We start from the raw sequence: 23,210 nt of genomic DNA, 5'->3' as shown, positions 1-23,210 counted from the left end.
TGCTTGTATTTTAGTCAAATTCAGAATGGACTTTTATTAATTGGTTTATCCACTTAGTATTTTAATCTCTATTTCTGTCATATGTTACTAGAATAATTCATAGAAAACTTTTTTTCACATTACCTTATTCTTCTCTAATGTCAAATACATACAGAGACTTCTGTCCCAAGAACTTCTGTTAGGAAAAATATCTCTTCCATCCCTGCCTCAAATCCCTTATCTTCTCCTAGCAAACTCATTTCTTATTGCAAAACCTGCCAGACTAAATTTTCAGCTTCCTATTTCTGTTTATTTTCAATATGGAAAAGTAATTGAAAATATCATTCTTATTAAATGCCAGCTAATTAAGTTAATTTGACCCATGTGAAAAAATGGTATTAACATTCAATTGTGCAACCTAAAAGTTAAACAAATATTGCTGAAATTGATTATATATAGTCCCTCTTAACTGGCATAGGATATCACACTTCAGATTTTCTTTGTTCTTGTTAGAACTTGAACTTAAACACAGATTCTTATTTTAAAAGCTTTATCTTTCCACACATACACCCATGGCTGATTCATGTCAATGTATGGCAAAAACCAAAGCAATATGGTGAAGTAATTAGCCTTCAATTAATATAAATAAATACATAAACAAATAAAGTTTTATATTTCTGCTTGTGAAATTTTTTAAATCTGCAAGCCAAATATATAGCATCTCTTTTGTCATACTAGTAATTTCTGTCCTCCTGCCATTTCCTCGTATTTCTCTTAGTTGCCAGCAGTGACTTTTAAACCATTTGATATTCTTGATACATTACTTCTAATAGGACAATTTACCTTGTTCCTCAAGTCTTATTCTGAACTGTGACCAAGTTCAGTCAAAATCAGAAGCAAGATAAATTTCAGATTTGCCCCTTCATTATAATTCTGCTGTAATTAGAGTAAGTCAAGCTCTCTTTCTCTGTCAGTTACAAGACTATCATAGACTTCAAATTCGTGTTTGACTTTCCCTTTATATTTTATATAGCATAATAAAAATTCAGGGCAAGGCAGTCAAGTCTCTCTTATACATCACTGTCCTTTAGAAATGGAAAGACTGCTTTCCAGAGTCTCCACAGTGGCTGCACAAATAATGCAATCTTATTTTCCCCCACCCTACAGTACTTTGTATAATAATGTTCTTTTTTATTTCTTAAAAACCTTGCTTATTTGATAGTGGATGCTATATGCATGTGCATATAGATAGATAGATAGATGTTGGGTGTGCTCAGTCACTTCAGTCATGTTCAACTCTTTAAGACCCTATGGACTGTAGCCCACCCAGCTCCTCTGGCCATGGGATTCTCCAGGCAAGAATACTGGAGTGAGTTGCCATGCTCTCCTCCAGGGGATCTTTCCAACCCAGAGATTGAACCAGTGTCTCTTATGTCTCCTGCATTTGCAAGTGTGTTCTTTACCACCGCTGCTGCCTTTATATATATAAAATCTCAACCCTCCCTTTTAAACAGTATTCTAATATCATCTATATCTTACTAAGTCTCTACAAGCACCAGACACTTGTCTTATATGAAGCATCTCTCTTTTTCATATTAATTCTGCTCAGTGCTAGCTTTCTCATTTTCTAATGATCAACTGACATGTAATCAAGATGGGATTTTTGTCCCCATCTTGGGACTTTTGGGATTCAAAAATCTCAGTCTTTAAAGTCACTGCTTGCATTTAAATGCCAGAGGAACGTTTGTCTTTCTATTTTTAAGACATTTGTGTAGCTTTCATTTCAAGTACACTTCCTTTCAAATTTGTTGAGTGTCTTATCTGTTAGTTTTTGGATGATGGATGTATATAGTCCTTGCATGCACTCTTCTTTCCAAAAGTTTTGAGGATCTTTGACAATATTTGTCATAGAGCTTGTATTCTACTTATAGTAACCCTGTTTCAACTAGAGTGTAATCTCCACTAAAACACATTCAATTCTTAATACAATACATGGCATTTCTATGAACACCAATATGATGTATATATTCCTGAAGATTTTTAGATTTTTTGACTTGAAACAAATTTTCCAACATTGTCAAATCTTCCATGATTATTTTTCCTTTACCATGGGCCTTTTGTGATGAAATGATAAGCTTGTAATGCATTAACTATTTCTGTGTACAATGGTAAGTGGGCGGGGTGTGGGGGCGGGGAAGAGGATGGCTAATTCCATCAGGAAGGAGAATTTTATGACTAGCACTGGCAGGAGGAGAAGGGGATGGCAGATGGCTGGATGGCATCACCGACTCAATAGACATGAGCTTGAGTAAACTCCGGGAGTTGGTGACGGACAGGGAGGCCTGGCATTCTGCGATTCATGGGGTTGCAAAGAGTCGGACACAACTGAGCGACTGAACTGAACTGAACTAGTGCACAATAGAACAGACTTTTGGACTGTATGGGAGAAGGCAAGGGTAGGATGATCTGAGAGAACAGCATCGAAACATTTATATTATCAAGTGTGAAACAGATCACCAGCCCGGGTTGGATGCATGAGACAAGTGCTTGGGGCTGGTGCACTGGGATGACCCACAGGGATGGGATGGGGAGGGAGGCGGGAGGGGGGTTCGGGATGGGGAACACATGTAAATCCATGGCTGATTCATGTCAATGTATGGCAAAAACCACTACAATATTGTAAAGTAATTAGCCTCCAACTAATAAAAATAATTGGGAAAAAAATAAAAATAAAAAATAAATTAAAAAAAAATCAGCTTTTAGTTAGTTTCATTATTATTTTTAAATTCTTTACACTGCACTCATTCTTGCCTATACCCAGGATGGACTTCACCTACTCTCTTCTTAAATTGCAGATTGGCTATGGCATTTGACTTGTTATGAGTATTTTAGGGCTTCTAAGATGGTACTAGGGTAAAAAACCCTCCTGCCACTGCGGGAGAGGTAAGAGTTTGATCCCTTGGTTGGGAAGATCCTGTGGAGGGCATGGTAACCCACTCCAGTATAGTTGCATTGAGAATCCCATGGACAGAGGAGTCAGGCAGGCTACAGTCCTTAGGGTCACAAAGAGTTGGACATGACTGAGGCAACTTAGAACACATGAGCATTTTAATCTCTTTCTTTTCAACCTGTAAGTTAGGGAAAGACAGCCCAACAGATTGTACTTGACACTGGAAAAAAGAAATTGACAATAGTTTAATTCATCACATGCATAGCCTGGGGAGGAGAAGACTGCAGGCTACACATGTCCACATCAGGACTGCACTTAGGGACAGAGTAAATAAGCTTTGGGAGGTGCCCTCTGACTGCTATGGGAGGAGGTGGTTGGCTGGTTTGAATAATTTCACAGACTTGCAGGAAACTGAAGGCTGCTTCTAAGGAATAATCTGGGACTATTCCTAGTCGCTTTGTTAAAAAGTAGTTTGGCTGGAGAGCTTATCCATGAGAGCAGAGTGGAGATAGAGGCTTTGACTCAGACATTTGAAGCCCTCTTGATTTTATTAGGCTTCAAGGCAAGTCACATATGAACGTGAGAGTTGGACCATAAAGAAGGCTGAGCACCAAACAATTGATGCTTTTGAATTGTGGGGTTGGAGAAGACTCTTGAGAGATCACTGGACTGCAAGGAGATCAAACCAGTCAATCTTCAAGGAAATCAACCCTGAATATTCATTGGAATAATCGATGCTGAAGCTGAAGCTCCAATACTTTGGTCATCTGATGTGAAGAGCAGACTCATTGATAAGACCCTGATGTTGGGAAACATTGAATGCAGAAGGAAGAGGTGGCAGCAGAGAATATGGTTAGATAGCATCACTGACTTAATGGACATGCATGTGAGAAAATTTTGGAAGACAGTGAAGGACCTGGCCTGGTGCAGTCCATGGGGTTGCAAAGAGTTGGACTTGACTTAGTGACTGAACAACAACAAGAAAGCAGGACATACTATTTAGCTTTAAATTTAGGCTTTATACCACACTGAGTTATCAAATGTTTCTGAAGCTTAAATTCTTTGAGATTCATGTCACACTTGGGCAATAGCTTGTATAATTATATCTTCTGTTAATATTATTGGTATTGGAAATTAATTGATACATAGGCATTAACCAATTTTTATAAAAACAATTAATATTACAATCATGGGCTTCTTTGAACTACTATCTAAAAATATGTGTGCAATCTTATTATAAATTTGTAAATTAAAAAAAAATCTTCACAGGAAAAAAAATACCAACTTATCACTGATCAACCTTGCTGTATAGAGTGTGACACACACTGCTGTATTGGACAAAGTTCCATTTCCTCTGAGTTGCAAACAAGTAGACAGGGACATTAAATAAACACATTGAGCCCAGTATGATGGCTTTTTAAGAGTTTTACAAAAATTACCATGGAATGTTAAAAAAAAAAAAAAGACAAGTTTTACCTTATATGAGGGTACAAATCTTTTAAACTCTGTCAGTTTATCTTCTTCAAATACAAAATATTATCAGTAACTTTATATTTACTTTCTTTGTGATTAAAGGTCAGTGTAGACTAGGGACTTCCTGAGTATATATTACTTTTATCATATTGGTGTTGTTCAGTTGCTAAGTCATGTCCAACTCTTTGTAACCCCATGGACTGCAGCATTCTAGGCTTCCTGTCCATCACCAACTCCCAGAGCTTGCTCAGATTCATGTGCATTGAGTCAATGATGCTTTCTAACCATCTCATCCTCTACTGTCCCCTTCTTCTTTTGCCTTCAACCTTTCCCAGCATCAGGGTCTTTTCCCACAAGTCAGTTTTGTGCATCAGTTGGCCAAAGTATTGGAGTTTCAGCTTCAGCATCAGTCTTTCCAATGAATATTCAGGGATGATTTTCTTTAGGATTTACTGGTGTGATTTTCTTGCTGTAAAAGAGACTCTCAAGAGTCTTCTCCAACACCACAGTTCAAAAGCATTAATTATTCAGCACTCAGCCTTCTTTTTGGTCCTACTCTCACATCCAAACAGGACTACTAGAAAAAAAAAAATCATAGCTTTGACTAGATCAGCCTTTGTTGGCAAAATGATATCTCTGCTTTTTGATAGGCTGTCTAGTTTTGTCATAGCTTATCTTTCAAGGAGCAAGTGTCTTTTAACTTCAAGGCTGAAGTCACCATCCACAGTGATTTTGGAGCCCAAGAAAATTATATCTGTCACTGCTTTGATTTCTTCCCCATCTATTTGCCATGAAGTGATGGGACCAGGTGTCATGCTCTTAGTTTTTGAATGTTGAGTTTTAAGTCAGCTTTTTCATGCTCCTCTTTCACTTTCATCAAGAGGCTCTTTAGTTCGTTCTTTCACTTTCATCAAGAGGTTCTTTAGTTCCTCTTCAATTTCTGCCATTAGGATGGTGTCATCTGCCTATTCTAGATGATTGATATTTCTCCTGGCAATCTTGATTCCAGCTTGAGCTTCATCCAGCCTAGCATTTCGTATGATGTACTCTGCATTTAAGTTAAATAAGCAGGGTGACAATATACAGACTTTACATACTCCTTTCCCAATTTTGAACCAGTCCATTGTTTCATGGAGGAAAAGAGAAGAGGAAGGAGGGGGAAAAGAAGAAAAAGTAAGAAGGAAGGAAGAGAAACAGAGAAGGGAAGAAAAGTGGAAAAAATAGATGAGATGAGAAAAATAAGAAAAAGAGAAACCAGATGAAAAAAAAATGGAGAGGAGAGAAAATGAAAGAGAAGAAAAACAGTAAAGGACAAAGAGAAAGGTTCAGTTCAGTTCAGTTCAATCATTGAGTTCAGTTCAATCATGTCCAAATATTTCTGACCCCCTAGACTGCAGCACACCTGGCTTCTCTGTCCATCACCAACTACAGGAGCTTACTGAAATTCATGTCCATCATGATGATGTGATGCCATCACATAATCCGAAATGGTGATGCCATCCAACCAACTCATTCTCTGTCATCTCTTCCTCCTGCATTCAATCTTTCCCAGCAGCAGGGTCTTTTCAAATGAGTCAGCTCTTCACATCAGGTGGCCAAAGTATTGGAGTTTCAGCTTCAACATCACTCCTTCCAATGAACACCCAGGACTGATCTCCTTTAGGATGGACTGGTTGGATCTCCTTGCACTCCAAGGGACTCTCAAGAGTCTTCTTCAACACCACAGTTTGAAAGCTTTCATTCTTCAGCACTCAGCTTTCTTTATAGTCCAGTTCTCACATCCATACATGACTACTGGAAAAACCATAGCTTTGAATAGATGGACCATTGTTGGCAGAGCAATGTCTCTGCTTTTTAATATGCTTTCTAGGTTTGTCATAGCTTTTCTTCCAAGGAGCAAGTGTCTTTTAATTTCATGGCTGCAGTCACCATCTGCAGTGGTTTTGGAGCCCAAGAGAACAAAGTCAGTCACTGTTTCCACTGTTTCCCCATCTATTTGCCATGAAGTGATGGGACCAGATGCCATAATCTTAGTTTTCTGGGAAAAAAAAAAAAAAGAGAGAGAGAGAGAGGTTAAACAGGAAAAGAAAGAAAAGCAGGAAACTTCAATATCCATTCAATGATTTTTCATTACTCTCTTATGCCTCAGTTAGTTTTCAAGAAAAAAATCTTCTACACCAACTGCTGAATGCCTATTAACATATGTTATTATAGCAGGTAGAAATGACATATTATTTCCCTCTGTCTTTTTTTTGTATTATTACTGTTTTCCAGAAGTTCAGTGATATTGGAAATGTGACATTTGTGAATTGACAGTCCAAAGGGTAAAATATAAATGCTTGCTTGTGAAACCATATATGTCCCAGTGGAAATGTTCTGAAAGAGAACATTTCACAAGAATGGTCTTTTTAGGCACAATTTACCCAAGTGAACCCTGGAGATTTGGCGATAAGTCAGTACACAGCACACTGGGATTGTGTTATTCTAATACTTAGCTTTATGGCATTTTGTGGTGCTGTGTTAGCTTCTTTCATTCAGTTGTTTACCAAATGTAGTATAAAGATTGCAAAACAATGATTACTCATATCGCAATTAATTTGACTCATCAAATTACCAATAATTTTAAATATTTACAAATTGATATTTCACATACATATAAGCAGCAGCACACAAACACACACACACATACATACACTCACAAACACATCTCTGAATTAGTGCTAAATGGCCTATCTTGTAAAGCCGGGAGAAAGAAAGTAAACTTTCCATAGTCATTCTAAAGCTTTGGTAAGATTCTGGCCAGTGAAAACTTATAGCTATTGTCTAAAACATTTTTAAAAATTGATTTTATTTATCTGTATCTGTAATGATAACTAAAATATGTAGCTTATAATGTCAGCCTTATGATTAAACTGAGAATGCAGCTTGTTGCATATCCAGATAAAACCGGTCCTGATTATAGCCTTGTTTCTCCCCGAACACACAAAATAATCACCAATAACAACAACATTCTGGCCACATGTAATGCTTATAAGTTCTTAATTAAACCCACCCTTTGAGTTTCTTTCTGCCTTCATTGTAATAATGATTAAATGGATCTGAAATGTATCTGTGAGAAGAGGAGCAGGATAAGCACTTCACGGCACCCCTAGAAGATGGAAGAGGTCTGGGCTCATGTCAGAATATGATGTACAAGGTTAATTGTAAGTTGCCCCACATTATTTCTGATATTTTAAAACTTCAGTGGAGTCAATGTCTTGGGTGAGCTGAGTTCTGGTAGGTTTATGTGCAAGAACTTTAAAAAAAGAGATCTGAGAACTTGACACATCTTATATTCAGGAACTAGGAGAGCAAAGGGAAACATGCTAATACTAAGGAGGCTACATATTCAGACACAGATCCTGGAAAGTTGACTTCAGCCTTATTGGAGACATAAGTTACAGCTCAGAGTGTGCCCTCAGTGAAGGCAAGGAAGCTCAGTTTCCATCCTCCTTTGTTGTTGTTCAGTCGCTAAATCATATCCGACTCTAGCAACCCCATGGACTGGAGCCTTGCGGTCTCCTCTCTCCATGAGATTTACCAGCCAAGAATACTGGAGTGGGTCACCATCTCCTTCTCCAGGAGATCTTCCTGACCCAGGGACTGAACTCACATCTTCTGCATTGGCAAGCAGGTTTTCTTTACCACTGAGCCACCAGAGTAGACCCCACTTCCTTTGTGTGTGCTCAGCTGCTCAGTCACGTCTGACTCTTTGCTATCGCAGGGAATGTAACCCACATTCTCATCTGCCCATGCATCCTCCTTTATCAGTCAGTGATTGGCTAAGGTCCTCCCGAGAACTGTAGCACTCCAGGATCCTGCCAGGTGGTTCCATTAGCCCAAGGCAGTCTTCCAGAGAAAGCCTTGGCTACAAACTGTTAAAGAAAGGCCTGGAAAAGCTATGAAGAGACAAATAGAAACAAATAAAAAGGTTTAACAGAATCCATGAAGGATGATGACGTGGTTTTCTTCACAGAAATAGTTAACACAAGTTAAACTATTATCTGGAATTACATCACAGCTAATGGAAAAGTCAGTCCACATTGAACATTTTTAGAAAACATCTTTATTGGAGTATAATGTGGGGCTTCCCTGGTGGCTCAGATGGTGAAAAATCTGATTGCAATGTAGGAGACCTGGGTTTGATCCCTGATTAATGAAGATCCCCTGGAGAAGGAAATGGCTATCCACTCTTGTATTCTTGCTTGGAGAATTCCATGGGCAGATTTATGTACCATAAAATACACTTATTTTAAACGTACAATTCATTTCATTTTTTTTTTTTTTTTTAGTAAATTTACTGAGTTGTACAACCTCCTCCATAATCCCATTTTAGAACATTTTCATTCTTCCAGTAAAATTCTTCATTTCAGTTTATATTAATAGTTAATCCCCATTTCCAATCTTAACCCTAGGCAACCACTAATCTACTTTCTCTATATAGATTTGGCTTTTCTGGACATTTCATAAATAGAATTGAGAAACATGTGGTGTTTGGCCTTTATTTATTTTTTTTTTTTTAGTATTAAATTTAATATAATCCATTCTACTAATATTATTGAGCAATTATGTTACCAGACATTATTATAAACACTGAGGACCAAAAAGAGTCATGGGCATGTTATATTCTAGTGAGGAAAATGGACAGTAATCAATCATACAAAATAAATAAAATTTCAAGTAAGTTTCATGATGCTTTGGAAATGTGAATGTGAGCTAAGGGAAGGCTTTCCTAAGGAAATCACATTTGGATGAGATTTAAGAATAGGAGCTAATGAGTCAAAGAGCAAAAGGGATCAGAGAGAAGGAACAAAGTATGCCCCGAGAAAGAGGGAAAATGTTGACTATAAGTGATTGAGAAAATGTGGGGAGTTTTGAGAGGGGAAGGGCAAGAAATGACACTGGAGAGAAAGGCAAGTTCAGATTATTTTGAGAGTTATTAAACCTCATACAAATGTCTGGTCTATTTTAAGACCAACAGAAAGATATTGAAATGTTTTAAGTTGGGTTGTAGTAGGGAGGTGATTGACATTACAATCTTTTTGCTTGTTTTTAGAAAGACCCACATTTGATGGTGGATTTTTTTTTTTAATGTTCTCTAAATATAACCTGTAAGTATAGGAAGAAACACATCTTATTTTCTCTGTTAGATGCTTAGTGCATGACAAGTAGGTTATTTTAAATGTCACTGAATTTAATAATTAAATGATAAAACAGCCTACCAATGTGTATTTCTGGACAGTTTATAGTTCACTGTAGCTGTTTCATTCTGATTGAATAATAGGATAAGCACATCTCATGTGTGTCTGAGCATTGTTCAACAACCATCTATTCTGATTAAATACTGAGTCTTTATCTCATTCCTCATTTAAGAAATGTTAAATGTATTCTTTGGGCTTCCCAGGTGTGCAGTGGTAAAAAATCTGTCTACCAGTACAGGAGACACAGGTTCAGTCCCTGGGTCAGGAAGATCCCTTGGAGAAGTAAATGGCAACCCACTCCAGTATTCTTGTCTGAAAAATACCATTAACAGAGGAGCATAATGGAATATCATCCATAGGGTAACAAAGAGTCAGACACAATTGAGAGACTGAAAGTACATATCCATTAGTCCACTGTATTGAATAAACTTTGTTGATAACTATATTGTGTCTCCACATATTTGCAATTTTTCTGGGGTATATGACTAAAAATGAGAACTCAAAAAGACTTCAGTTTGCTAAGAAGCACATAATATGTTTACATGAAAAAATAAAATAGTTAAGGCAATTATACAGATCTTTTGAGCAAAATGCTTACTTTGTTGACCTGAATGATCCTGATGAGTTATTTATATGGATCCAATTTACCAGATAATGACTTTGCAACACCTTCCAATATTCCTGAGTAGATAAAAACTGGATGATTTACCTAAGACATAGAGTAAGATGAAAAAAGTGTTATACTAAAAATGGAAAACTCATGATCAATAAATAAGAGATAATATGTCTGGTGAATATGAAAAAGGTAATTATGTTGTCTGGTTTCCAATAATCCTTATAATGAATTTGAGAAAAAAATAACATAAATGAAATGGGGATAGTGGAACTTAAATGGATGTTAACACATCTAATGAAATTGGGGGCCTAACATATGCACTTGCTTAGACACACACACACACACAAACACACACACACACACACAGACTCACACAGGCCAGGTTCTGAAAAGCCCCACCCAAATAATCACTTCTAAGACGTGAAACTGAGATTTTATTCATTGGAATTATTCTGATTTTGTGACCAGAATCAACAATAACCATCGGTAGTTTTGTTTATACATTGTTTAGAAAACTCTGGATAAAGAAATACCAAAAAAAAAAAAAAAGAAACCCACATATTTTTTTAGTACATATATTAAAATTCCTTCTTGTTGTGTCAGTCTGGATGTGAGTTGGGAAAGAATTTCCAGACACATTTCATTTCAGAAGGGAGTGAGTTTATTGAAAACAAAAAGCAGAGATAATGAGGGCACCACAAATGTAGCAGTCTGACCTCCTGACAGGCCAAGGAGAGCTGACACTTTTTATGGGTTAGTAGCCATTTTTTAATTTTTTTTTAATTGGTATAAAATTGCTTCACAAATTTGTGTTGGTTTCCACCATACAGCAAAGTGAATCAGTCATAATTATATATACATCATTTCCCCCTGAGCCTCCTTTCCCTTCCCACATTCAACCCCTCTAAGTCATCTCAGAGCACTAGGCTGGGCCCCTGTGTTATTTAGCAGCTTCCCACTAACTATTTTACACATGATAGTGTATGTATATCAGTTCTATTTTCTCAGTAAGTCCCACCTTCATCTTCTACTGAATCAACAATCTGTTCTCTAGTAGGTTCGTTAGTAATACTTTTCTAGATTCCATATATATATATATGTTAAAGGACAATCCTTGCTTTTTCTCTAACTTACCTCTCTCTGTATATGAGGCTCTGAGCTCATCTACCTCACTACAACTGACTCAAATTCATTTCTTTATGCATTTGTTCATCCTAAGACACTTCAGTCATGTATGATTCTTTGCAACCCTATGGACTGTAGCCCACCAGGTTCCTCTGTCCATGGATTTCTCCAGGAAAGAATACTGGAGTGATTGTCATGCCCTCCTTCAGGGGATCTTCCCGACCCAGAGATTCAACCCTTATCTCTTAAGTCTCCTGCGTTGTCAGGCAGGTTCTTTACCACTAGCTCCACCTAATTATATGTCTGGGTAATATTCCATTGTATAAATGTACTACAACTTCTTTATCCATTAAGCTGTTGATGGATATATAGTTTGAGTCTACATCCTGGCTATTGTAAGTATTGCTGCAGTGAACATTGGAAAACATGTGTCTTTAAAATTGTGATATTCTCAAGGAATATGCTCAGTAGTGTGATTGCTAGGTCACATGGTAGATTTATTCCTAGTTTTAAAAGGAATCTTCACACTGTTTTCTACAGTGGCTGTATCAGTTTACAGTCCCACTAACAGTGCAGAAGTGTTCCCTTTCCTCCACATCCCCTCCAACATTAACTGTACGTTTTTTGTTGATGGCCATTCTGACTGGTGTGAGATGGTAGCTCACTGTAGTTTTAATTTGCATTATCACATAATGAATGAAGGTGAGCATCTTTTCTCAACATCATCTGGCCATCTGTATGCCTTCTTTGGAGAAATGTCTGTCTAGGTTTTCTTTACACTTTTGATTAAAGGTTCAATCCAAGAAGAAGATATAACAATTCTAAATATATATGCACCCAACATTGGAGCACTTGAATACATACAGCAAATGCTAACACTATAAAAAGCAAATGAATAGTAACACAATAATAATGGGGAACTTTAACACCCCACTCAGACCAACTGACAGATCATTCAGACAACAAATTAATGAGGAAACACAAGCCTTAAATGACACATTGGATGAGATTGACCTAATTGCTCTCTATAGGATATTCCATCCAAAAATGGCAGAATACACTTTTTTCTCAAGTGCACATGAAGCATTCACCAGGATAGATCACATCTTGCATCACAAATCAAGCCTTGGTAAATTTAGGAAACTTGAAATTGTATCATTTATTTTTTTTTTTTTTTTTTACTGACCTCAACATTTTTACAGGGGAAAAAAAAAAAAACTAAAAAGACATAAACACAAAGAGGCTAAACCATGTTTCTAAGTAGCCAAGAGGTCACTGAAGAAATCAAAGAGGAAATTTAAAAAAAAAAACAAACTAGAAATAAGTGACAGCAAAATCACAACTCAAAACTATAGGATGTAGTAAAAGCAGTGCTAAGAGGAAAGTTTATAGCAATACAAGCCTACCTCAAAAAACAAGAAAAATATCAGACAAACTACCTGACTTTACACCTAACGCAGCTAGCAAAAGAACAAGAACAGCAACAAAAAACCAAAGTTAGTAAAAGGAAAGAAAAAATATAGGTTAGAGCAGAAATAAATGGAAAAGAAATAAAGGAAGCAATAACAAAGATTAATAAAAATAAATGTTGGTTCTTTCAGAAGATAAAATGGACAAATCATTAGCTAGACTCATCTAATAGCCAGTTTTCATGGCCTCAAGACAAAGAAAATACCTGCTGGAAGGGTGGCATTTGTCAGCTAGTTAGAGTGCTATAGGATGAGAATAGGGTGGGCATTTTTTGCCTAATTTGGGGTCAGGAAGCATTCCAGTGATGATCAAGTGGGTTTCAGCAATAGTTAGAAAGGGGTTTAGTCAAACTCAGAGCTGACCTTGGTTCTGGGTTCCACTTCTCTGGTCTTCGTGCTAGGCTCCACATTTCTGTTCTCAGAACCCTATGATGAAAGTAAATTATTGCTACTACTTTATAGAAGAAGAAACTGAGAACGAAAATAAAATATTTGCTCAAAGCCACATAATCATCAAAGTAATGAATTCAGAAATCAAATCTCAGTTCTTCATGATTCCAGAGTTTCTATAATTTTTCCCTCTCTCTGTAAAGTACTTACAATTCACACTTCTATGCTAGTTTTACTTGAAATGCATTTTCTTCCTTAAAATATCATATTAAATTTAATTATACATTAGATAGATATTTCTATCTTATAAAAACTGTGGTGTGAAGAACTGAAGAGTTATTTATTTTGAGATATCATTACTTTTTTAGTAATGCAAACTCTTGGAAATGATTGTAATATAGGCAGATTTGTGTATCAGATAAAATATTTCATTTTTAATGACTGGAACCTGCAGGTAATAAAGAGACTGACACATTTTGCAGTATATATATTTCTCAACTTGTAATGGAATTATGTTCCAATAGTTACATCATAAATTAAGCCTATCATGTTAAAAATGTATTTAATAAATTCCTATTTAATAAAATCCACTTAGGTGAACCTTAAATGTGCTCAGAACACTTACAGTAGCCTACATATGTTTGAACATCATCTAACACAAAGCCTATCTTATAATAAAGTGTTGACTACCCCATGCACTTTATTGAATATGGTACTGAAAGCAAAAAAAAAAAAAAAAAAAAAAGAATAGTTGTCTGGGTACAAAATGGTTCTAAGTGTAGCAGTTGTTTACCTGCAGGATGTGTGACTGACGGGGAACTCTATTTCACAGATGGTGCCCCATATCACAAAAGAGTATGTATCTCTGGGAAAGATCAAAAATCAAAACTGCAGTACATTTCCCACTGAATTGATATCACTTTCACATTATTGCAAAATCAAAAAAATCGTAAGTGAAAATATCTTAAATCAGTGACCATGAGTGTTCCCAGTTACAAGTAAGAGTTTGAAAAAATTTAGGTATCTGGACATTTTGCCTCTTTGTATCATGGTGTTCCGCCTATGTTGTTGTTCTTGTTCTAGTCTTATGTGGGAATTGAGAGTGTTCTATCTACTCTTGAGATCTTATCCTAAGCCTGTGTCTATATAGCATAGTAGTAGTGCTAGTCACTCAGTCGTGTCCAACTGTTTGCAATCCTACAGACTGTAGCCTGCCAAACTCCACTGTCCTTGGGATTCTCCAGGCAAGAATACTGGAGTGGACTGCCATTCCTTTCTCCAGATGATCTTCCTGGCCCACGGATCGAACCCAGATCTTCTGCATTACAGGCATATTCTTTATTGTTTGAGCTACAGAGAAGACCCCAATGTCTATATAGCAACCAAATAATTGGTCAAGTCATTCAAATAACAATTTGGCTTTGTAAAAACTAGGGAAAAAGATAATTATGTGGCTGAAATGAATAGTCTGAAGAGTTGTTTTTAATACATTGTAACAAAATCTCCCTGGAGGAGGGCATGTCAACCCACTGCAGTATTCTTGCCTGGAGAATCCCATGGATTGGGGAGCTTGGCAGGCTACAGTCCATAGGGTCACAGTGAGTAGGACATGACTGAAGTGACTTAGCGCTCACACACGCACCAAATGTTTTACTGCTCCACATTCTCTTAAAGAAAGATCCATATACAGCAATTTTATGATTATGAAAGACAGTGAAACTGATTTCTAGTAGGTTAATCAACAGCTTATGTAATCAGTATATTATGTGGACATACACTGAATTCTAGAAAGTAATTTGTACTTTGAAATAAAAGGGGCTATTAGTGGAGGAGAAGTAGTAAGAGAGGTTTGCTGCAGAAATACCAGGATTTCTCTGGATATTTTTCAAAGCATATCTCTCTGCTCTTCCACCCTTGCTATACCTTCGCCCCCCAAACATATGCACACATATGTCAAGTGTTACCATTAGTGTTACTAGCAGAGCATACACATACCTTCTCGGTTTTAAAAGTGTAAGGAGGAATGAGAATCAATGAGGTGGTAGAGATAATGGCAGAGGTGTGTGGGTGGAGAGAGATTACCAGATCATGGCCATCTATTATCTACATGAACTGGGGCACATTACTCACACATCTTGCCTTTCTGTTTCTTACCCAAAGGATGAAGATTTAGATCTTAGTGTATTGTAATATTCTTTCCAACTCCCCTATCTTCTACTACTATGTTCTTTAAAATTTACCCAAGACCTAGAAGTCTGTAATTTTAATACAATTCAACAAACTAAAGTTATAAATAAATAGCTCTATTGAAGCTTTATTGTTGTTTTATATCCAATCAGGCTGGAAAAAAAAAAACTACTTTTATCTTTCTTAATTCTACCTCATTTCTTCCCTATTCTAAACCCTCTAATTGGAAAATACTTCACTTTAAATAGTATAATTTATACTCAATTCCTCACTGATATTTCAGTCATATTCTAGGTGTCATTGTCAGATGTTTGTCTTACTTTTAAATGTATGTTTTTCCTGGTTTTAGTCTATTTAATTTGTTTCCCCCACACCCAACGTGAACTGCAGTTTTTATTTGTTTGTATTCAGTGATCATTTTTTTTTTCCCTCCTAAGGAACATTCTTTCTTAAGCACTCCAATGATAAAGGCATTTGATATATACTCTAGGCAGAGATCCAGATCCAGCTTTGTAGAAAATAATGGTGGACTTCCAACTAGTTCGAGCAGTGTAAGAAGAGTACTTTTATGGTATATGCAGTGTTTAGCACATCAAGAGAAGTGTTTTGTTCTGGCAGTGTCAAAACTTTCATAACACTGGGAGTGCTTTTGCTATTTTATTCAAATTAATTCTCCATTCAGTTATCCTAAGTAATGAGTGATAAATTTAAAATCATGATCAAATAAAATCCTTTACTTTAGCCCTATTGTCATAACATTATAAATGCAGCAGAGCTCTTGGATTAAGATTTCAAATGGATCTGTCAGCAAGGCTTATTGTCCAATAAACTACACTGTCCTGGCACTGCACCATGCAAATAGACTTTGATTCTTAACAGTGGCTTTTGCTTTAAAAGAAAGGAAACAATTTTCAGAAAAGTAAGTGCATGCAGAGTAAAATGGCCTGCCTGCAGACAGTGCACTAGGCTCACAAAAGTAGCTGGGAATTGAGCATAGAAAAAGGCTTTAAACTGATTTTGGTCATTTCATATTCAGAGCACATCTGCCCTTCAGATTTTCCCTGAAACATACCATGTTTCAGACCCCGCAGATTCCCAGCACGTCTCCTTTTGCTATGCTCTCAGCACACACAGCCGCTGGAGGAGTTGAGGTCCCAGCCTTGTAATGGTAGCCTGCCCTTGGAACACTGCGGGAACAAGGAGATAATAAGATCATAGGATCTTAGTGTTTGTGGAAGCCTCTGAGAGACACTAGTCTATTTATCCACCCAAAGGAAGAATCCATATTCATATATCTCTAACAAATGACCATGCAGTCTCCTCTTGATACTTTCTGTCATGGAGAGATAATTTGAATTCTGGGAATCTCAGTCATTTCTTCCTGATTTTACCCCAAATATGTCTTCCAGGTCAATCTGCTGGTTGTGTTTTCATTGTCAATGGCAAACCACAATCTTTTTACAACTGACTATATTTAAACTGTTGAAGAATACAAACACGACCCTATTTACTGAGTTTTATGTTTAAAATCCAATTTTCTTTCTACTTCTTCTCATAAAATCTCATACTCAGATCCTGTGAAAAGATAATCAGTTTACATATGGTATGGTGAGAAGCTGACTCACAAATACATGTTGAGACTATAATAAGCAAAAAGAGAAACAGATTCCTTACTGATCTCTCTAACATTTCAACTACAGGCCGTCTGTTCTGCGGTTATTAGTGTTACTACAGGCTGTCGGCTTTTCAACTTATCTTTACCCACAGAAGGAACAGACTACTGATTAGACTTTCTTCTTCGACAATCAGCTGCCATTTTACATGCCTTCATGTGTAAACCATGCTGAGAACTTTAAATAAATAAACGCATCTGTAAAACCAAATAGAACTAATTTGGAAAGCTTGCCTTCAAGTTTATCCTAATTTAAAATCTCTGTTAAGGTAATACCTATGATTAATGGATGTATGTATTAGTTTTGTGCCAAGTGAACACCTCTATAACTTCTCTTTTATTAAGGATTGTAATATATAGAAAAATTTAAAGATTTAAATTGATGTATTTTATTTCTATCTAAATCTCTATCAAAATCAATTGATGTGTTTTTCCATCAAAATAATGTATTATCATGACAAAAATAAAGTATATATTTAAAAACAAAATGTAATATCCAAACAAACCCAGATCCATGTACAAGCACCGCCACTTTGTTTCATTCAATTATTTTATTGAAGTATAATTGATTACTAGATTGTTTTACTTTCTACTATACAACAAAATGATTCAGTTATACATATACATATATTTTTTCATATTCTTTTTCATTATGGTTTATTACAGAATATCAAATATAATTCCCTATGCTATATAGTAGGACCTTGTTGTTTATCCATTCTATATATAAGAGTTTGCATCTGCTAATTCCCAAATCTTAATCCATCCCTCCCGCTCCAGCACTGACACTTTCTAGTTATATGTTCATGGGAATTTTATTTTTCCCTTCCTGCCTTATTTTTCTCAAGCTTAATTTAGTTGTGATAACTATGTGTACCTTGCTGTGTTTTTCTGAGTTTCCAACATGAATCATATACATAGTATATGATAAACAGTAAGCTTAAACTATTTTGTTCTAGATGTGTTGGATAGTTGATAATGTGAAATGATGATAATGAATCCAAAGGTGGTAATTGCTATAATCATGATAATATTGGTATGTCTGATTAATACAAGATCAAGAATAGCAGAACTAAACAAAAAAACAATTTGAGATCAGGTGACATTCTTTAGACTGGGACTGTAACACATGCGCGCATGCACACACACACACACACACACACACACACACACACATGCATATATGGGGGTAGGGTAGAGTGAGAGAGAGAGTGTCAGACTGATCAATGCATGAATTATATTTCTTTCCCGTGCCAGAAAGAGTTTACTGATTTAGGGTGAAAAAGTTTACTTACCTAGGGTGAAAATATGTGCAAGTTCAGGGTATAGCTGCACAATGACAACTTAAACACTGAAATAATTACATGCATTCACTTCCTTATGGAATCAGGAGAGATAGAGTAGAACAAAATAAATTCCACACCCCCCAAAAAAAAAAAACTAACATGAAACAGAAACAAATAAAAACAGAAAATAGTAATGAACATGAGATCAAACTTAAAAAAAAAATAGTAAATAGAGCAATAGTAACAGCCTTTGTGAATGAAAACATAATTTAAGGTGCCTATAGAATGAGGTAAAAAATTGCAGACTCAGAAAAGTCTTCAATATCAGGCATTATGAAACATAGTGCTGTAATAGAGAACAAACCTGAGTGTATATTGAATAAATTCCTTTAATTTTAACCCTTGTGCTCTATTGCCTGTGGTTAGTCATGCTGGTTCTCCACTTTTGCTTAGGAATGTTGCCTATAGTCTGAAATATTAAAAGTAACCTATTCTCAAGGTTCTGACTTTTACACTTTGAACACATTTCCAATCATATAGAGATTAAAAGTTTTGGAACAGAGAATAGCATTTGTCTTGGAGTTTTATAGGACCATAAACAGACCTACTTGGACAACTGCAAGAACAAAAGATTCCTGCACCAAGAAGTTTGCAACAACCAGCCACTACCCTCTTCCCTTTTAGTAACACAAAGCCTGAGTTCTAACTTGGGTAAAATGATTATTTGAGATATTAGTCCACCATCTTCTCGCACTGCTGACTTTCCAAAGAAAGTCACTATCCCTTGGACCAACAACTTGTCTCTTCATTTGTTGGTCTATCATACTGTGAGCAGTGGTAGTTTGGACTGGTAACCACACCAGAATGATATCAGAGTTTAAAAGTCAATATGCAAACATGTTGGAGAAGGCAATGGCAACACGCTCCAGTACTCTTGCCTGGAAAATCCCATGGGTGGAGGAGCCTGGTGGGCTACAGTCCACGGGGTTACAAGGAGTTGGACTCGACTGAATGACTTCATTTTCACTTTTCCCTTTCATGCATTGGAGAAGGAACTGGCAGCTCACTCCAGTATTCTTGCCAGGAGAATCCCAAGGACAGAGGAGCCTGGTGGGCTGCCATCTATGGGGTCGCACAGAGTCAGACACGACTGACTCGACTTAGAAGCAGCAGCAGCAGCATGCAAGCATGTTAGATTCCACTTTCCCACAATAATCCTAATGAAACAAGTTATACAGAAAAAGGAGATTTAATCTCGTGAAAATGAACATTATTGGCCCTCAAATGGAGTTGTGGGAGGGATAAATGGTTGGGAATAGGAGGATGAAGGTAAATACCTGTGTCTAATAGATACTGAAGTTTAAAAATGACAATAACAAAAGGAGCAGTAAACTTAGTAAAATGTATATAGACACAAGGCAAGTAAAGAGTAAGGATATGTTGACCAGAGATTAAACCTAGAAATAGGAAGGCGGGCAATGAATACAGGGCAGATTTTTAACACCTAATCTCCTTATGAACACTCTTCTGACTAATTATTAGATAAAAGTTTAACTTTCCAAATCTGCATCTCCTTCCTAACCATTGGCCTTATATGATAACAAAAGCACAGAAACTTTCTTTTAAATATATACCGTCCTGGGGCAATTAACAAAATGGTTGTGAAAATGAAAGGAACTCAGTGGTGTCCGACTCTCTGCGACTACATGGACCATACAATCCGTGGAATTTTCCATGCTGGAAACCTGGAGTGGGTAGCCTATCCCTTCTCCAGTGGATGGATCTTCCAGACACAAGAATTGAACTGGGTTCTCCTGCATGGTAGGCAGATTCTTTACCAGCTAAGCTACCAGAGAAGCCCCAAATGGTTGTATGTTGTTTTTATTCATGCTGTTATTTGGACTGTAATTAAAAAATTATCATTTGACTTATTTTTTCTTCCTAGATAAAAATGATGCTTTCAAGAAAAAAAAAGCACAACTCCTTTTAAGAGCTCATGCTAAGCAATTTCTGAGTTAATAAATGATATTTTACAAGAATCCCAAAGCAACTTTGTCCCTTGGGACATCATTTATCCTGCAAAATGAAAGAGAATGTTCAAAGACCAAAATTCAGTTTCTCCCTATGGCCCCTTAGTTGTGATTAAGTTCTTGGTAACCTCATTGGTGTTCCTTTCAAATCACACAAACTATTCAGATTCAATTACTTTGACCTAAAATGTAAATTTTTTAAAAAGAAAATCTTCTTTAATTTGTGTCTACTTGAAAAAAAAAAAAAAAAAACTATCCTAGGTATATGACTTTCCATTAGAAGGTAGCACATTACTAAATTCCATGAAGTAAATATACACACATATACATAAACACACATCTACAGACACACATATCCTCAATGCAAGAACTGCCTACATAGTTTGTGGGGCCCGTGAAAAATGAAAATGTTAGTCTTATTGGGAATAAGCTAATTTGTGAAGAGATTGCATGGCATTAATTCACAGTGTCCTACTGTGTTCTCTTGATGCTTAAAAAATAGTAAATATGGAGATGAACAGAAATGCTTTATAATAAGAAATGGTCAGTCCTCATGGACTTCATCTCCCTGCATTATCTCAGATGCAAACACTCTTGTAGCTATGAAACTATTAATGTCTCCATTCTTCAACTCTTTCTAATCTTGGTTTCCATAACACTGTCAATGTCTTCTGTATTGCTCATAGAAACATCACATTCCTTATACATAAAACCAAATTTAAATTCTGTTCAAATCTGTGTTTTCCTTATTTACCAAATATCTCAATCCAAAAACCTGGGACTCAAACTTAGTTTGTTTTCCTCCCTCATTTCTTATATTTAATTAAATTCCACTTCATGTTGATTATACTACTTTAGTGTTTTGTTTAGTCTTGTTTCTTTCCCTACTCACTATCTTAGCATGGTGGTGGTTTAGTTGTTAAGTCGTGTCCAACACTTTGTGACTCCATGGACTATAGTCTGTCAGGCTTCTCTGTCCATGGGATTTCCCAGGCAAGAATACTGGAGTGGGTTGCAATTTCCTTCTCCACTACTTTAGCATGGTGTTCTATAAATTCTTCAATTGTGTTAGTCCAAAAGTTGTATTGTATAGCTGGTATCTTTGCTTCTTTCAAAAATCTACTTCCTCTCACATTCAATTGATAATTATCTTGGTTCAAAGAGAAATCTTCCTAAAATATGAATTTAGTTTTATCCATTCCTCTTTAGATTCTTCACTAGCCTTCCTTTCCTCTAAGATTAATTCTCTAAGACTTTATTCACTACAAAGGGTATCAATAATTACTTTCCTACAATATCAGCTTCATGGTTACCATTCATCATTATGCTCAATCATAGAGAATTAGAATGGCTGAAGTTAAGGAGGTCAAAGGTAGTGATAAATTCTTCATAAGGGAATAGTAACTTCAAACTTTAAGAATGAGATTATGTGGATATTATTCATTAGTCATGGTGGTAACAGAGAGGAGTTGGGCCATGACATAGTAAGGATCATACAGTAGTAACTCCAGGAGACAGTGAAGGATAGGGGGGCCTGCTATGCTGCAGTCCATGGGGCTAACAAAGAGTTGGCCAAGACTTCATGACTGAATAACAACAACAATAACTTTGGCTAAGATCATTTCCTGAAGCCCTACCTTGCCTTTGTAAGCCTGCTGGAACTTGTTCTGTAGTAGTTCCCATAAGATTCCATGTGCCAAGGACAAGTAGACAAGATAGCATGGGGCCAAAATTATCCAGAAAGTGTATGAATGATTGGTAGTTCTGGAATTTCTTTCTAAATTAGTTTTATCACATCTTGGTAAAAGATAGTTTCTATTGCAAGTTTATTCATCTGAATCCCTAGCTTAATGAAAGAAAATTGCTGTTGTTCAGTCACTGAGTCCTGTCTGACTCTTTGCAACCCCATGGATTGCAGCACATCAGTCTTCCCTGTCCTTTACTATCACCCAGAGTTTTCTCAAATTCATGTTCATTGAGTCAGTGATGCCATCCAACCATCTCATCTTCTGTCGCCCCCTTCTCCTCTTGTCCTTAATCATCCTAAGCATGAGGGTCTTTTCCAACAAGTCAGTTCTTTGCATCAGATGGTCAAAGCATTGGAGCTTCAGTTTTAGCATCACTCCTTCCAATGAATATTCAGGATTGATTTCCTTTAGGATTGGCCAGTTTGATCTTGCTGTCCAAGGGACTCTCAAGAGTCTTCTCCAGCACTACAGCTCAAAAGAGTCAATTTTTTGGTGCTCAGCTTTCTTTATGGCCCAACTCTCACACACGTGCATGACTACTGGAAAAACCATAGGTTTTACTAGACAGACCTTTGTCAGCAAATTGATGTCTCTGCTTTTAATATGCTGTCTAGATTTGTTATAGTTTTTCTCACAAGAAGCAAGAATCTTTTAATTTCATGGCTGCAAGCAGTGTCACAGTGATTTTGGAGCCCAAGAAAATAAAATCTGTCACTTTTTCCATTGTTTCCCCATCTACTTGCCATGAAGTGATGGAAAAAAATTAAAAGTATTTAAATCTGGGAAAAGGGTAAAAGAGAAGGCCAGAAAGACTATGAGATTGTCAAAATGGAGTTTCTAGAAAGATAAAATTAAAAGATTAATGTCAGGTGTAAGAAGTAAGTCAAAGTTTTATTTATTGAAAGGTTTTCAGAACAATACCCTAATAGTAACTCTAAGTTCTGTCTTTATTCTCATGCCTTCTATAGCAGTTGGTTCAATTTTTAATAGAATCAAAGCATCCTAACACATCTAAATAACTTTTCCATGTCAATTCAGCGAGAAA

This window comes from Dama dama, chromosome 11 (genome assembly GCF_033118175.1).
Source record: "Dama dama isolate Ldn47 chromosome 11, ASM3311817v1, whole genome shotgun sequence".
Lineage (NCBI taxonomy): Eukaryota > Metazoa > Chordata > Mammalia > Artiodactyla > Cervidae > Dama > Dama dama.
Note: the sequence above shows the minus strand (reverse complement) of the source record.